The sequence below is a fragment of the Arachis stenosperma genome, chromosome 10, assembly GCF_014773155.1.
Source record: "Arachis stenosperma cultivar V10309 chromosome 10, arast.V10309.gnm1.PFL2, whole genome shotgun sequence".
NCBI classification, from domain to species: Eukaryota; Viridiplantae; Streptophyta; class Magnoliopsida; order Fabales; family Fabaceae; genus Arachis; species Arachis stenosperma.
In genome coordinates this window covers 116,092,208-116,110,438 of record NC_080386.1, presented here as the reverse complement: position 1 = coordinate 116,110,438, position 18,231 = coordinate 116,092,208, and the positions used below count along the sequence as shown (strand labels likewise).

The 18,231-nt window shown below is 32.1% G+C and overlaps 1 pseudogene; it reads left to right on the top strand.

The window, feature by feature from the left end:
• Positions 1 to 8,491: 8,491 nt before the first annotated feature.
• Positions 8,492 to 15,031, top strand: LOC130954911 (ubiquinol oxidase 2, mitochondrial-like; annotated as a pseudogene).
• Positions 15,032 to 18,231: the final 3,200 nt, after the last annotated feature.

Genomic DNA, 18,231 nt, shown 5'->3' with positions numbered 1-18,231 from the left:
TTTAATTTTTTTTGTTTTAATATTTTAGTAATATTGTATGAGTAATATTTATTATTATTATTATTATTATTATTATTATTATTATTATTATTATTATTAGTGTCTAATCAAACATTTAATATCCATCAAATCATATTTTTATTGAATATTTTTTATATGATACAAAAAAATTTATAGTTTAACATCAAAAAAATTTATAAGAAGTATAATTTAAATGAACTAATTTAAAATTTTTATTTTTTTGTGTCTGAATTTTCTTTAAAATTATGTGAGAGACACAAAAATTTGTAAAAAAAAATAAAAATTCAAATCAAATAACCACAATTTTTTTATATATAAGTATATATAAAATAATATTTTTTCTATTAAAAATATTTAAATAATTTTTTGATATTTAATTGTAAAATTGATATTTTATAATATCATGACAAAAAAATTTTTGACTAAAATAATATTATATGTATAAAAACCAAATTAAACAAAACAATAAAAAGTAAATAACTTATATATATTAGAAAAAAATATTAAATACTAATAATTTTATTTATATTTAAAAAGTTAAGATTGATTTTAGATAATTAAATAATTAGATTATTATTAGTTATTATTATTTGTTTTAAATTTATATGATACAATATTTTTTATCATTGTGTTAATATCTAATAACATAAATATTTCTTATACATGATATTTTTTGAAATGTCGGAACAAATAAATTATTACAATGAGAGAAATTATCTACACATATATAGTTGTTATTTTTTTTTAAAAACTCAATGGGAGCAATTGTTCTCACAAAAATATATATATAAATCCATTCGTATATTATACTTCTATATTTCAATTAATATCTTTTATACGATAAAATATATTTTTTGTTCTTGAAGTTCGTTAAAAATCTAAAAATACTTTTAAGTTTTATTTTATTTTAATTTTATTTTTAAAGTTTTCGATTTGCATCAAATATATTCCTAACAGCTAAATTTTTAGAAAGTTTAAGATCAATCTAACAATAATGTATGACATTTATGTTTAATTTGTTTGTATTGAATGTTATTTTCGTGAAATTGTTGCTAAATTCATCCTAAATTTTTTAAAAAATTAGCCGCGACGAGTATATTTGATACAAATAAAAAATTTTTAAAATAAAACTAAAACAAAATAAAACTTAGTAGTATTTTTAAAATTTTTAAAAAATTTCAAAGAGAAAAAATATATTTTATTCTTTTTTTATATTATAAAGTATTATTTTTGCTTTAAAATAATTTACTTTGGTATAAATATGATATATTATTTGTTAAATTTATTTTTTAAAAGTAAAATTTTATTACTTTAATATATATAAAATTTACAGATTTGTATATACTAATTTTATATTGGGTCAATATTCAGTTTAACTCGATTTATTTCAGACCATTTTTAGGTCGGGTTAAAATATATCTGCCACCTTTTTAAGGTAGGTCCAAGTCTAATTAAATTGGGCCCGGCTCATGAACACTCCTAATGACACATGTTAATTTTTCTTTTAACGGAAATAAAACTTCATTAAGGGAAGGATGGATGTGGCAAATGGAACATACATTTTATGTATGTATTTAATGTAACACCCCACCACACAGAATCTTATGCATAAGTCATAAGATATGAATGATGAGGTATTACGATCTCTAAAAATAAAATACTTATATATATAATATAATTTGAAAAAGGTTTGTAGTTAGGAGCCTTTGAAAAAAGGTTTAAAACAAAGGGGCGCAACGCTCACGTAAACGGAAAACTTGCGTACGAAAAAAAGTAAGATATATGTATATACAACAAGAGTAGAGGATCAAAGATACATAGTAATCAAGCTCCTAGCTCAGCCTGCGAAGTTAAGGCTGACCGGGAGTATTTATATACATACTTATAATCCCAAATCTAAAGTTCTCAAAATAAACCTTAGTTCTCCAAAAAAAGCCTATATGAGACACTAAGGTATAATACATAAAAGGAGAAGTCTAAGCTTTTATATATACATAACAAAATATATAAGCCCAAACTCCCATCTTCGCTGCAATAGGACTTCAGACGCCTAGCGAGGCACATCTCAACCTACATTTGAAAAACAACAATATCATATGGGATGAGAACCGTAGGTTCTCAGTATGGTTAAGGTGCCCATATATATAATAAATAAGGTCCCGGAAAAACCAGAGACAATCCTAGAATGCCGACACTCATATTATAAATTTTAAAGAACTAAAACAGAAACCATAAATCAGGGTGGTTATCTAAGGTCCTAGCTTAACCAAAATCAAACTAGAACCTTCAATCTCTTCACCTTTTCTCCGTTCCTCCAATTCCGATGAAATTATATAGACAGACAAAACAAACAAGTCAAACACATATAGAAAGCATATATAACAAGTAGGCAATCAGCAATTAACATGAATAAAAAATTAAGCAAGCCAAGACAATACACACTCAAACAAAACATACAAATGCACATGATGCATGCTTTTCCTACTGGCCGTAAGTTCACGTGTCGGTTACTTTGTCAGAACCCGACACATCCGGTAGCTAACTCGGATATCGTTCTCTTGAAAACCGGTGGACGATACACCACCACGAATCCCACCATTGCGAGCGGCACACCGCCACGAACCTCGCAATATCTTCAATTGGAAAAACAATACACACATGTGGGCAGTAAACCACCACGAACTCCACCAAACATTCACTTTTAAAAACATGTGGGCGGTATACCACCACAAACCCCACCAAACATTCTCGACACTGGGCAAGTGGTAAACCACCACAAACCTTGCAAGGTCAAAGTCCAAAACAATTTCATTATAAGTCATCATTCATATACATATCACCCTTTTACCCTTCTCATTCATAATTCACCATTTCTCAACTTTCTTCGTCTCCAAGTTACTACTCCTCTCTACCTTCTTACCACTTAACATACAACTAATGTTTTGGGTTAAAAGGGTAAAAATAGAGGTCTAAAGGTTCAAAATTATATTTTAAAACACAAAACTCATTTTATTAATTTCAGGGGTCACGCGTACGCGTGGGAGTGTATTACTGAGACGTCACGCGTACGCGTGGGCATACATTTTCCCATGCTCGCGTACGCAAGCTCCTTGCTCACGTACACGAGATGCCCAACCTGAAAAGGTTGGTCGCATCGCGTATAGTGATCGCGTACGCAAGCTATGCAGAACAACAAAAATACTGAATGCTGCAGAATTTTCAGTTTTGCACTCCGAACTTCCGAAATTGGGAAGGAGAGAATCTGAAACTGGAAAGTGAGTTCCTTACCAAATTATTGGGTGGGTTTTGTAGAGAATTCCAAGACAAACGCGTAGCCACTGATGGCTCGTCAATCGGAGCTCCGGATCAAAAATTGCGTTGGATTGAAATTTCAAGAACAAGGATTTTGTTCTTCCCCCTTTGCTCTCCACCCTTCTGCACACTCTCTCTCCCTTATCTATCTTTAATGAGGTGAAAGCTCATGAAGAGTGATTAAATAGGTTGGGCCTTGGGTCTAATACGGGTCCGATTCGTCTGATTCGGTCTGTTTGGCTCAATTTTAGGCCAATTTTTTTAAATTGGTGTCAAAATTCATATTTTAATTAAATAATTAATAGATAATTTGTTTTGTGTGTGATCTTTTATGTGTATATTTATTCATTTTTTCTTAATATTTTATCTTTTAAAATTATCCTTTATTAAAGAAAAAAATAAATAGGTCCCTAACTTTTTGTTTCGCAGACATTTTTATTTTTTACTATTTAAAAGTACTTTTAAATCCTTGACCCCTTTAAAAATTGGACACATGTATCCCTCCATTCATATGAGTCTGTGAGGTCTAACAAAAATATGTAATGTAATTCTCGTTATACTTACCTAATCGTTATAGATACAAACGTGCAGGAAAAAATTTTAAAATGGGACAAATTAGTCCCCTTTTTTAAAAATAAAGTTGGTTGATTAGTAGCTCTAATCATGCAATTAGGGAGCTTCGTGTAGGCTAGTCGTGAAAAGTGTTAATTGTCGTAATAATGACCAGAAATGGAGTATCCTCAAGTTTAAGAAGTATAGGTAGGACAAGACATGAAAATTCATTTTCAAGTTTGGTTTCATGTGCTATGCATGCCGAAGAGCTGATGGACGACGCCACTTAAAGTGTTTTCTGTGGAATTTATGCAATAATGTATATGTCAAAGACCATCAGCAACTCTAACAGACTCTTCTTGGATTGCCATTTTGTACAATAAATTATTCTTGTTTGATTTGGAATGCGTTTAGATAGTATATAATCTTAAGTTTTGTTTGAAAGGGAGACTAAGACTGAGAAATAGAGTCTAAGAGATAGAGACTAAATTAAGTCTTTGTATTGTGCTTGGTATAAAATGGGTTGGATTGAGTTATGTCTAAGTATTATGTTTGATTTAAGATAAATATAAAGATTGAGAGATAGATTTAAAATTTAAAAAATTACATGAGAATATTTTTGAAAAAAAAATTGTTAAAATTTCAATTTCTAGTATCGAAATTTTTAATTCCTTCTGTCCCTACTTTTTAAAGGGATTTGGATCCTCTAAATTTTGAATTTCACTTTAGAGAGTAAAGTGTGATCTCTTACCATTTATTTTATAGGTGGGACCAAGAATAAATATGAGAGAGAAATCATTCAAGGGTAGAAGATCACACTTTACCCTCTAAAGTACAAATTCAAAATTTAGAAGATCTAAATCTTTTTTAAAGGTAATAAAGGGATTGAAATTTTGTGTTTTAATTAAAATTTTTATTTCAATTTATGACTACCAAACACAATATTAAATTTCAATCCCCCAATTTCAATTTTAATCTTTAAAAATTTTGATTTGTTGTACTGAAAAAATAACTGCGTTGTAAAATTTTTGTTTGAATCAATAGACATGTTATTAAAATTAGGAGTACTGATAGAAGCACAGGTAGAAAGCATTTGGATAAAAAAGATATTGAAATTATTAAAGAGAATGATTGAAAATAGAGACTAAATCATAAGACGGCTCTTTTAAAAAAAAAGATGGTTACTTTAGAGAAGAAAAAAAATTTATTAATTTAATGTATTGAGATAGTTGTACATGTTGTTTGTATTGCTTTTTATATTTATAGTGTTTGAAAAATGAACTAAAAAAATTAGAAAAAAAATAGTTGTTGTATTATTTGTTATGTATTAAAACATGTCATTTAGATTATATATCATGTCATTTGTAATTGATTTGTCTAAAATGCAATTTAAATTATAATGTCAATATGTTAAAAAGAATAAAGAAGTAAGATTCAAGTTACATACATAAGCTTTTAAATTTGATGTTGAATAACTTGAAGAGGAATTTGAAAAAAAAAATTAATTTATTCTATTTTAAAATCACTTTTTTCACATGCATTTGTAATAGCTATGTTAGCATTATAAAAATTATGTCACACAAATTTATTAAATCTGACAGATTTATATAAATAGAGAAATATATATATCTAATTTTTAAAGGAATTAAAAATTTAAAAATATTTTTAAATAGTCAAAGAAAATTAATGATTTTTTATTATTATTATTATTATTATTATTATTATTATTATTATTATTATTATTATTATTATTGCTTGATAAACATATAAACGTCTTTTAAAAGTTCCTAATATTATCAAATTAATCTCTTTATGAAAACTAGTGGGTTAAAGCATTAACGTGCTTACAAATTTATTGAGATTAAGTACGATTTTGATCTTTAAAGTAAATGTTTTTTTTTTTTGCATATCAATCATCCCTAAGATTTCACTTGATTTTAAAATCGTCATTCGAATCAAAATACTCTTATCCTTCTTTACAAAAATACTCTAAATCAATAATGTAACTAACAAAAGAAACAAAAGCAGAAGAATCAACAATATAATTAACAAAATCAACAAATCAAAAGCAGAATTAAAACCCGAGAGAGGAGCAGCGACAAAGACGTGAAGCAGCGGTGAGTAAAGAGCAGCGGCGACTGGCGAGCGAGGAGGAGGAGGAGCAGAAACGCGACGCAACAGATGTCCTCCCTCGCCGATCTGTTGGCGTCGACGTCGAACACTAGCGTAGGAGCAGAAACGGCGACGCAGTGTACGATGTCTGTCCTCCTTCGTCGGCATCGTCGCCACCTTCCTCTTTCTCCTTCTTCTTCTTTCCTTTTCTGTGGTTCTCTTTCTATCTCTCGTTCGTTCTTTTTCTTTTCTTTTTTTTATTTTATGATTTTTTTGTTAGGAATAATTTGATTCAAAATTTTAGGATTAAAGTAAAAATGACGATTTTAAAATCAAGTTAAACTTTAAAAACAGTTTTGTATGCAAAAATATAAAAAGGTTAAAACAAAAAAAAAAGTTAACTTACATCTTAAGAACTAAAATCGTATTTAATCCTAAATCTATTTTTTACAAAATTAAATATCCATAACAGTAAAAAATTTGATGTTAGTCAAGATAATAAACATGATATTGTACTTACATGAGCTCAATGACCCAAGAAGCCTAATATCAAATAAAATACTTAGTAAAACTTTGGCTAGAAGTAGCCAACAGTAAGCTAATTCAACCTGGTTTAAAATAATTAAATTTGAATTTTTTAAATTTTAAATTTTTATTTTAAAAGATAAAGTGTTATTTTTTGGTTTTTGAATAATTTTTTTATATTTTTTTTGTCACACTTATAAAATAAAATAGTAAAAATTATACTTTATTCTCTAAAATAAAATTTAAAATTTTTAAAAAATTCAAAATAATTAGCCTGTTCGCATATGAATAATTGGGTACGATCTTTAGATCCAATCTTAAATCTGACTTCAGGAGTAACTCTGACGTTCCCCAAAATAACCATCCACCATGAAAAAATTATGAATAATGCTGAAAAATATGGTGCAGGGTCTCTCAACCATTCTACAAATAGTTCTCTATTAAGGAGTAGGAGTGGCAAAACAGGTTGAATCCGTCGGACCGACCAACTAAACCTGCTAAAAAAGGCGGATCGGGCTAGGATTTGGAGCCCACCAAATTAAAAAAAAAATTCGCTAAACTCGCACTGCCAAATTGGCAGGACGAGGCGGGCCGGTCCGACGGGTCAAAGATTTTTTTTATTTTTTTAATTAAATAAAAGAGTAATTACTATTATAAAATTAATAATTATAAAATTTTCAAACACTTTTTTTTTTGTTTTTATTCTTCTTTTAGTTATTAATTTTATTTATTTTATTTTATAATTTTGTATATTTGCTCAAATTATGTGACTTATTTTCTAAAAGATGATTCTATTGACATATTATTTTAAACAATTTTATTGAAATTAAAAATTAAAAAAAGATAGTGAAAAAAAATTATATTATAATTTGACTATTTTTTTATTTGTATTTATTTTTTGATTTTTTTAGTTAATTTTAATGAATTTTTTAAATAAAAAAAGAGTCAAAAGATCTAGCCCGCCAATACACTATAAAACGGAGTGGATTAAGATGGACCGACTCGTCCCATTTATAAAATAGGTCTAGGCGAAATAGAGTGGAGCAGGCCGACCCGCTTTACCACTCCTGTTAAAAAGCAATTATCATTTATACACACACTAAAGAACATTTCAAAAATTTGGACCATCATCAATCTCCACAAATTAAACCACTTTAGAACAACTATATCAAAATAAAAAAATAATCGTTCAACTCTTAGAGTTAATAAAGTGTCTTATTTTTTTATTAATTGCATTTGATGAAAACTATTAGAAAAAAAATTACCCACTAATTCTTTTCCATCTCTATTATATATGTAATTGATAATTGATCATTGATAATAGACAATCTAACAAGAAACAAATTCTTTTACGAAATAAAATTTTGAGGAATAATTTTAGTAAAAGTTTTTTTTAGACTCATTTGAACTTTGTAGTATTACTCTTCTAAATAATATTTTTCTTCCCAAATAAAAAGTTCCTCCGGCTAATTTTTTTTGTTATAAAAATAGGAGTGGTGATATACCTTAATATTATAATTTTGGTATTTTTTAAAATTGTGGAAAGTACACAAATTGGAGGGTCCGATTTCATTACAAAGAGAGAGGGGGCACAAATCGGACCCAGGGTTTTCTGAAATCGGATCCAAGATTTTCTGCCAGTACACAAATCGGACCCAGAGTTTTCTGCCAGTACACAAATCAGACCCAGGGTTTTCTGTACCTCAAATCGGACGGTCCGATTTCTCTTGTACAACCATCATACACCAGTGAATCACCATACACCCCCATAACTCAGGTATACACCATTTCTTTCATCATATTAAAAATAAAAAGTTCCTCCCTTTCAACCTTTGGGATATCAACGGTCAACGGTTGTCGGTTGATAAAAGGACAAGGGCTATTTGCCTATTTGGCTATGCAGGCTCTACATAGTATACGCTGCACTGAATCTGATCCACTCTAACCGCCTTACTCGATCAAACTAGATGCTCATTTTTCGTGACAGTTTCTTATCTAAAACTGCGCGCTTCTATTGCCAATCAAACTCCTTCCACCCCTTTCCCACCCATCATACCCGTCCATTACATCTTAACCGCCTAAATCCACGGTCAAAAACACTTCTAACCGCTCAGCCCTCACTCATCACACGAAACATGCACAGCACCGAAACTTTCTACTCCGGCGCCTCTATTTCCCTCCATACATAACCGCTAAGCTTCCTCCTCGTTAAACTGCAATTTAAAAATTCGTGGCAATTATGTTGAAGAAGTTTCAATAAGAGCCGCGATTCTTCTCTCGAAACGATGAAGCATGCTGCATTCAGCTCTGTGGTTCTCCGAGCTCTGATCAACGGCAGGAATAACTGTAACCGTAGTGGCACGGCGGTTGCAACTGCGACGGTGATGCCGTTTATGGCGGCGGAAATGAGCCGCCACTGCCGGGTGCTGGTGGCTTGAAAAGAGGATTCCCCTGCTGGAAGAGAATGATGGCTTCCGAGTCCCTGCGGTCGCCTGTTGAGGCAAATTCGACGGAAAAGAAGGAGGAGGAGAAGAAGAGTGAAGGCAATAGCCTTGTGGCCTCGAGTTATTGGGGGATTTCGAGGCAGAAGGTTACGAGAGAGGATGGGACGGAGTGGCCTTGGAACTGCTTCATGGTGAGGAACTGAGGATTCAGTTTCTGATTGTTTGAGTCGGCAAATTATTTAATTATTTTGTACTCTATATATTTACGGCCTTTTATAGTTCTATAGCTCTGAAGTATAAATGTTCATGCGAATTTCCGTGCATTGGTTCGTTCATTATGAAATTTACGATCTGTTAAGGTAAATCTTAGCATTACCACAAGATTTTGTTGCTCTTATGAAGTAGAGGTTTTTTGTTAGTTGTTTTGTCATGCTGATAATTATTGGAATTCTTTTAAAGAGGTTATATCAGTATATAGAACCACTAGTTTTTTGGGCTATGGCTATCTTTGAACAGATGTTAGCATGTTTTCCTTTTTGTCTATGCAGCCGTGGGAGACTTACCATTCAAACTTGTGATTTGACCAAGCATCATGTTCCAAAGAATTTTCTGGATAAAGTTGCTTATAGGACAGTGAAGCTCATCAGAATTCCGACTGATGTTTTTTTCAAGGTGTGTAGTATAAAATCCCCTATAGTGGGCATCATCCCCAACAAAATATAAAAGAAGCCAGTATATAATTTGTGTATAAAGGGGGATATATAAAGAGATACCACAACTTCATTAGAAAACTATCAAGATATTTTCCATGTGTATAAGTTGTCCTTCATTATAATCCATGGCGTGATATTTCTAGAGACAATATGGTTGCCGTGCAATGATGCTTAAAACAGTTGCAGCTGTTCCTGGAATGGTGGGAGGAGTGTTGTTGCACCTGAGGTCGCTCCGCAGGTTTCAGCACAGTGGGGGTTGGATCAAAGCATTGCTTGAGGAAGCAGAGAATGAGAGAATGCACTTAATGACCATGGTGGAACTTGTGAAGCCTAAATGGTATGAAAGAATACTTGTTCTTGTTGTCCAGGGAGTTTTCTTCAACGCGTTCTTTGCGCTTTAAGGTAGCATTGAGAATCTGTGTCACTATCTTCTGTAATATTTAGCTCTGATAAAAATGATAAAAAATCGTAAAAGGAAAGAAAATTCAAGGAAATGACAAGTAAGGTAGATAAGACATTCTATTTTTCTTCTTTAAATGCATGGCCATTTAGATTTTTTTTTACTTTGTTTTCTTAAATAAAGGATCAGTAATCTGAATTGTGGTTCTTTATTTCTTATGTTTATGCACAGCCCCAAGTGTCATCTGCTAGTGTGAATCTAACTACAGAGACAGCAATAGTTTGGCCTGTATCTGAAGCGAAAAAAGCACCAAATTGGCAGAAGCATTTAGGGGAGGCACTTGCAGAGCATTTGACTAACTGTGGATATAGCTCCAGCCTTCGAGGTATGTTTTCAACATTATCAGTATAATGTCTCTGTGTTTCTGGGATGGGAAAAAATTTAGGAAGAGGTGTCAATGGATGCCACAAGCCTCAGTGAGACAATTCCTATGAAGGATCAGGATCAGGTGCCAAACCCAACATCTTAGTTGAGAGAGTTCGATCCTAGTAGTTGCTGGCTCAACATGGAGTTTATTCCTTTTAATATATTAATGCCTGTTTCTTTTCGCTCCCCCTGTGGTTATTCTTTCTTTTTCCACCCTTTTATTATGAATCATACCTAGTTTGTCCCATCTTAGTATATTTAGGGACAGTATTGTGCAGATCAATCTGTAAAAAGTGTAAAACTCAGCTTTGTATTACCTTCAGAATTGTTATAGCCATTGCTTGATTATTGGTAGACCAACGTTGAACCGAAGATTTTGGTTGGGAACTATTGAATAGTGTGTGAGAATAATTTTTTCGCAAGTGATTTTTCTATCAAAAGAAGTACATGGTGGTGCCTTCAAATTGCACAATAGACCTAACATGATATTGGATGCCTTTGAAAACTGGTTATCCACTTAGCAGTTATTAGTGTAAATGAGATTAGATGTTAACATATGTCATAGAATTCAATTTGATTCACATGAAGCTTGGTGGGTTAAGTGGCAGGTAAGGACGATAGCAACTGAAGGAATTATTTCATCATATAAATGCTAGAGAGTGGTTGTCTGGAGTCAATGGTATGTTCTTAATTCATGAGGTTCTGAGTTCAAAACAATACCTTTCTATATGGCTAAACTATTTCCAAATCTTATATCGACCATTCTTAGATCTATAGGATAGTTTAAAACCATTATTGATGTTGTAATTCCTCCCTTCAGTAGGTGAGTCTCCATGGATTCTTGAGGGTATTGGAGTTCCGTGACACTCTTCTGGCAGCCCTGCATGATGACGGATTTGCTGATGTTGACTCTGAAAGTAGCAACCCTTTAGTTATCAAGAATTATGAGGACTCTTGTCCATATGTAATCCTTTTGCTGGCTATTTCAGCTTAGCATAGATGTCTGTGTACGTCTTTGGTCCAAATTCTTCTTGTACAAAATTCCCCCCTTTTTTTGGTTAGTTAATGATTGTTAGTACTTGGAAAATTTGTGCCAATTGCAGGTTCTATCTGGAGTGAAACCAGATGGGAAAAAGAAGTTCATAAATGAACTACAGAAAGATCAGAAGATTGTAGCTATGGTTGGTGATGGAGTTAATGATGCAGCTGCCCTGGCCTCTTCACATATTGGTATCGCATTAGGTGGAGGTGTTGGAGCTGCTAGTGAGGTGTCTTCTATTGTATTGATGCGCAACCAGCTCTCACAGGTATTTTTCTTTCTTTAGGATCTTTTATTTATTCTAATCTTAAAACTTTTCTGTGTTGTCCAAAATTGTTTTCACCTTACAATATGTAGGACATGTCTTCAGTTTAGAAATGAATTTACTTCAATTATCTCAGCCTCGAATACTTCTTGAATCTTGATGAAATGTATTCAAGGTATCTAATCTGTTATGACTATGCTCTATGCAGTTAGTTGATGCTTTGGAGCTCAGCAGGCTAACCATGAATACTGTAAAACAAAATCTTTGGTGGGCCTTCATATACAACATTGTAAGTTCTCCCGTCCAATATAGAAATTGATCTGCATTTAAAACAGGTTGCTGCAGTGTTTGTCTTAAATTTTATTTATTTATTTATTTATTTATATATTATTATTATTATTATTATTATTATTATTATTATTATTATTTTGGTGTATTTAGATAGTGATAGAGAGAGGACGCATGTGATTTGTTAGTGGGAAAATTTGTATATTCGAGAGTGTTGAGGAGGGAGAATTTATTCTGATTCTACATAAAGGAAATTAGAGGAAGGTGAACGGCTGTGAGTTGAATTTTTTTCACGTTGGAATTTGAGCTCCACATCAATATGTTCTAAGTTCTAACAGCTTATTTCATGCTACTCTTCGTATTAAAAGTTAAAACGCAGAATACAATAAGTGTCGGATCTAATTTAAGTAATGTCCAACTGACCAGTAACATTGAGCACCGATTCTACCTCTAGGAAGAGTATTGTCATGAAACCACTGGTCAATGTCTCGCATCTCTGTTACCAGGCTGCCACTGTCCATTGCACCTTCTTTTATTTTTATTTTATTTTTTTTATGCACCCACTAAAATAACTATATAAACACGTATCATCTTTAAACTTGACATTTTGAGTCATGTTATGACAAGATAAATAACAAGACTTGCATGAGGGAGAGGGGGAAGAAAGGATAGGACCAGGTAAGTAAAAAAAGAAGGCTGCTATGTTGGGAAATGCTAAAACTAATTTTGTTTCTTTCTTTTTCATAATTGTTTTGCCAATGTTGCCATGATTTTGATGGTGGTTGTTATTTCTTGTGTCAATTATTTGATCAACACCGTTTCTTATTTATTTATTTATCTTTTATTTATGGGTATTTATCATCATTATTTTATTTTTTTTTTCAATAGTTAGAAGTGAGACTCGAATCCAAGACTGGCTCTAGGTGAGGATGATGAGACTATGCCATTTGAGCTATAGCTCGTTGGCGCATTTATCATCATGATTATTATTTGGTGTGTCTTGAAGTTGATATAACTTGAACAAAACAAAGATAACTTGTGTGTTTATTCCACTGCCACGGGGATACTTATAAGTTATAACTTACTTTGTAACTACTAGTTAAGTTTTAGTTCATTTTGTATTATATTCAACCCAGTTTGGGACTGATTATTCTTCATTTGTTGTTCCAACGCTTCTATTGATTTTTTAATCTCTGGAAATGTGCTATTCAAATGGTGTGTTATAATTATATTTCTATCTTTATACAGGTAGGGATTCCAATTGCTGCTGGAGTGTTATTCCCTATAAATGGAACCATGCTGACTCCATCAATTGCTGGGGCTCTCATGGGTAGGGATGGCAAGCGGGGAAGCCCGCCCCGCCCCGCCCCGCCCCGCCAGAAGCCCGCCCTGCCCCGCCTAGTGAGGCGGTCCCAGAATCCCAGCCCGCCCCGCCTAACGGCGGGCTGACGGGCTGGCGGGCCAAGCCCGCCAAATATCTTTTTTTTACTTTTAAATATTAAATAATATATATAAAGACATAAAAAAATCTCTTTTATTTTTTATTTTTAACTATTATAATTTCTAAAAGTATAAATATATTATAATTTTTATATTCACAAACATTAAAGTCTTTGTAATTATAAATATCTAATAAATATAATTATAAACTAAGTTTTCATCCAAAACATAATTATAAATATTGTTCCCAAAGCAAAATAAACATAATCCAAAACATAATTATAAATATTGTCTCTAAAACAAAATAAACATAATCTAAAACACTCAATTTTCATCTTCATTCTCTTGTAAGTTGGGTTGGGAGAAGTTGGGTTTTGGTAAAAAATATTGTAAAAATACCCCCTTACTAAAAAATACTAAGCCCGGCGGGGAAGCCCGCCCCGCCCCGCCAAAACCCGCCAAACTCCGCGGTTTAAGCGGTGCGAGTTAAGCGGGCTTTTGCTATTTGGCGGTCCCAATTTTTCAGCCCAACCCGCCTTTTTTGGCGGGTTACGCGGGCCGGCCCGACGGGTTCAGGCCCGTTTGCCACCCCTACTCATGGGGTTGAGTTCCATCGGTGTAATGACCAACTCGTTACTTTTAAGATTCAGATTTTCTGCAAAGCAGAAACAAATACATGGTATGTTGCCGAAGACCAAAATCTATGCAGATTCTGACCTGGAAACCAAAACCAGAAACTGAAATACCGGTATTAGATGTTAGGAGGCTCCTCCTAATAGCATAGAAACGAGGTTCCCCATCCTGATGTCAGGTTAAGTAGAGAATGCTAGGTATATGCCTCATAAATTCTAACCTTTGATCTTTGCCATCACAATGGTGGGGACACCACCCTAATTTATATAATGTATAATTGGAGGATATGAAAACAATTTTTTATTTGAACTAAATAAAATAAATTCCATAACCATTTTGGGTCTTCCATCCTGTTAATATTATCTTGACGTTTCCCATGTCATCAGGATTACTGCATAATGCCGGCTTTGCATGGGGATATTAGGTGAGGCATCATCCTTAAGCTACCGTTATAATATAAGGATGAGGAATTTTAATATGGTCATGCTATCCCTACTCTTTGAATTGGATCCTCTACAACGAGAGTAGTTATAAATAATAAAGTGAGAATTGATCAATTGCTTTTATTGTGCATGGATTTCACCGAACTGATTTAAAGGTAATTAATTTGTCATTCCTTCACTTTACAACTACTCACTTCACAGAATTTTAATATATTCTTGGAAAGACAATATTACTTTCTATTAACTCTCTATTCTGTCTTTTATTCCTTCCCGCCAGTAGCTAAGCTTGTGGCAGCGTCGTTTGTGTCAAAATAACTTATCCTTCCAATGTTCTTGCATCGGGATCCCTTGCAATCTCATGAAATTCATTCGTGTATAATGCCTTTTTTGTATTTGCAAATATTACATTTCATATTCTGTGAGAAAAATATCTTCATATTGCACTTCAGCAATTTTTTTTTATTTAATATTGGATTTAATTTATACATATGGTCTATGGATGATAATGTAAATTCAGTTTGTATCGTCACTTAAATGACTAAACCAAGAGAATAATTTGATCAATTTAAAAATTATAAACCAATTTAATTATGATAAAGATTTACATATAATTATTTTCATATAAAGTTAATAGTTAAAAACTGTTTGATTAAATTGTAATCTAATAGTTCTTAATTATTAATAAACGTTTTCACCTTTAATTATTTCGAAAAAATCAACTTTAACAGAATATCAGGTCCAATTTCTTAAATATTGCTCGCTCTTCTCTTTGCCTTTTTCTATTTGCAGTTAAATAAAAATAAAATTTAATAGTGGATAATGAACCTATTGTCCAAAGAAAGAACATACTACATCTAAACAACGTAACCATTGATCATTGAGGAAAATATCAACCTTTTAGAACCCTAAATGCTCAAGTTTGCAATAATCATATCAAGTTTTCTAATGTTATCTTAGTAAAGATGTAGGAATAACCTTAATAATAATAAAAAAAAAGTAAAAATTCAGGTGCAGTCAACTTCACATAAAGTTAGATAATTAAAAGTTGTTAGATGAAAATTTAGTCAAATCAATTAAATTATTTAATGGCTTTTAGCTATCAACTTCACATGTGAAGTTGACTGTATCTAAATTTTTACCAAAAACAAAAAACATGTAAGAATAACCTATAAGATCCGATCAGGATACCACTGTACCAACTCGGCGTTCTGTAAAACTGAACTGGAATTCCACCCCCGCATTTGTACACAGCAATGTATATGTATATATATTTTTCCCCTCTCCCTTTCCTTAAAAATGTTACAAATATCAGTTACTTTCTGTTCCCAGCCTGTTCCAATTCTGTATACCCACGTAGCAATCGACAACCATAAGGAATATAAAAATTTTCCGAATGATGAACTGAAAAGATATTCAGTAAGTTCGGAAACCACGTATCCGAGCAAACCATTCGAACTGTGCAGTTTCAAATGAGACCCCACCAAGACCCACTCACTGCTACCTTTCTGTTTTCCAAATTAAGTTGCATTTGTTTTATTTGGGTTGTGAAAAATGTGTTCAAACCATGTAAGTCATGCCAACCTGCATCAGATGTGAATGGGGTACACTTAAGTTTGCGATACCCCATCTGGAGTTTCTTTATAAAAAAAGAGCTACTCAGATAAAGATTCCTAAAACGTCTTTTTTTAAAAATATTTGTCAGTAATTAAAATTTAACATATATAATAGATTAAATTATATTATTTTTGTCAAAATTAGGTTAGACAAATTAATTTAATCGAAAAAATTGTGAATCAAATCTTGAACTGGTCTAAATTAATATAATTTTTTTTATAAAAAATAACTACAATACCCTTATTATAGAGAATGATTAAAATACTCTTATTATATATATATATATTAATTTTGAAAATTCTAAATTCTAACCCTACGATAAAAAAATAAAGAACTAAAATTTAGGATTCTCAAAATTAATATATATAATAGAAGTATTTTAGTCATTTTCTATAATAGGGTATTATAGTCATTTTTCATAAAAAATAATATTAATTTAGATCAGTTCAAGATTTGATTCACTATTTTTTTGGTTAAATCAATTTGTCTAGCCTAATTTTGACAAAAATAACACGATTTAATCAATTATATATGTTAAATTTTAATTATTAAAAAATATTAAAAAAAGACGTTTTAAGCGTTTTTATCTAAGTGACTCCCTTGTCAAAAAGGCATAAAAATAGTTAATAACGAGCTTCTTTAAAAACCAGGAGTCTTTCCTAGCCCGTATATCCCCATGACCAACAAGATAAACAACTCCAAATTCTTTAGCCTTGCGTATAAAAGATAACTCTTTTAAGACTATGCTCTGCGTCAAGCACTGGGGGATTATTTGAAGATGCTGAAGCCACCTCCTCTGATGTGCTTGCTTCAAAAGTGGGAATGTTTGTATCATTAAATTCAACCAAAAGGGGAACGCCGAGTGAGTAAACACTCCTATTGGGAGCTATGAGGACCCTAGAAGCAGAATAGTCATCTTCTGAATCACTATCATCATCCCCATCACTTTCAAGTGACCTCTCTTGAGCTTCTCGTCATATAAACTTCTCTAGGCTCTCCATCAATAGCTGCTCAAAAATCTGGTGATTTTCTTTGCGAACATCTTTATAGCCATACCTGCTGGCATATATCAGAGAGGATCGGAGAAAACGGGGAGATTCAAACTTTTCTCTTGATTATATGTGTAGAGACAATAGGGAATTGGAAAAGAATCCCCCAACAAAAATCTTGATTTGGGACAGAAAAAAGATTGTTCAATTGGAATTAGGATTACATTTCTTTTCTCCTTACTTCCTTTCCAACCTAAAGAGTTATTGCTCTCCAACCAAGTAAAACGACATTATAATTGCCAGGATCAGTATGTATTATTAGAATTTCACAGTGTGCCCACGTAAAACATAAAATATATGTTCAATTCACAAACAAATAACTGCTCAAATATAACTGTCAAAATAGTTTAAGACCAGTATAATCCAACTTCCATCCGGTATACTACACAAAACTGAGGAAAAGAAAGCCAACTCCAATCCCAAGAAGACTACCACAAAATTTAGCACTATGATGATGTGTGTCTGCCATATAAGGACCATAACAAGAGTTACTAAAATAGTGGTCATCATCATCACCCCCAACTCAGCAATGCCTGAAAAAGATAAAATTTACAAGCTCAAGACTATATATTTCATATTCATAATAAAGAGATAAGTTGAGCACTGAAAATACAAGAATCAACTTCCTCCTTCTATCTAAGCCAGCAGGTCAAAATAATGTTTAATCCATGAGTGAGTGTTGAATGGTCGGATCAAATTTGTTAATGAATAGGTTATAGGTTTAATTGCGCGTACTGCACATCTACTTTGTACTTAATCTGCCATTATAAGGCCTTGCAGAATCTCACAGCATATCCTGACCTTGGAATGAAACAACCTACTCTCCCTCTGAACTTTTAAATATCCAGAAAAAGGAAGGTTTGATTGCATCCATTTCAAATCGCATGATGATTGACACTTTTTAAAAGCTTGCAGATGGAACCAAACATATCTTTATATTTTATATGTATGGAAT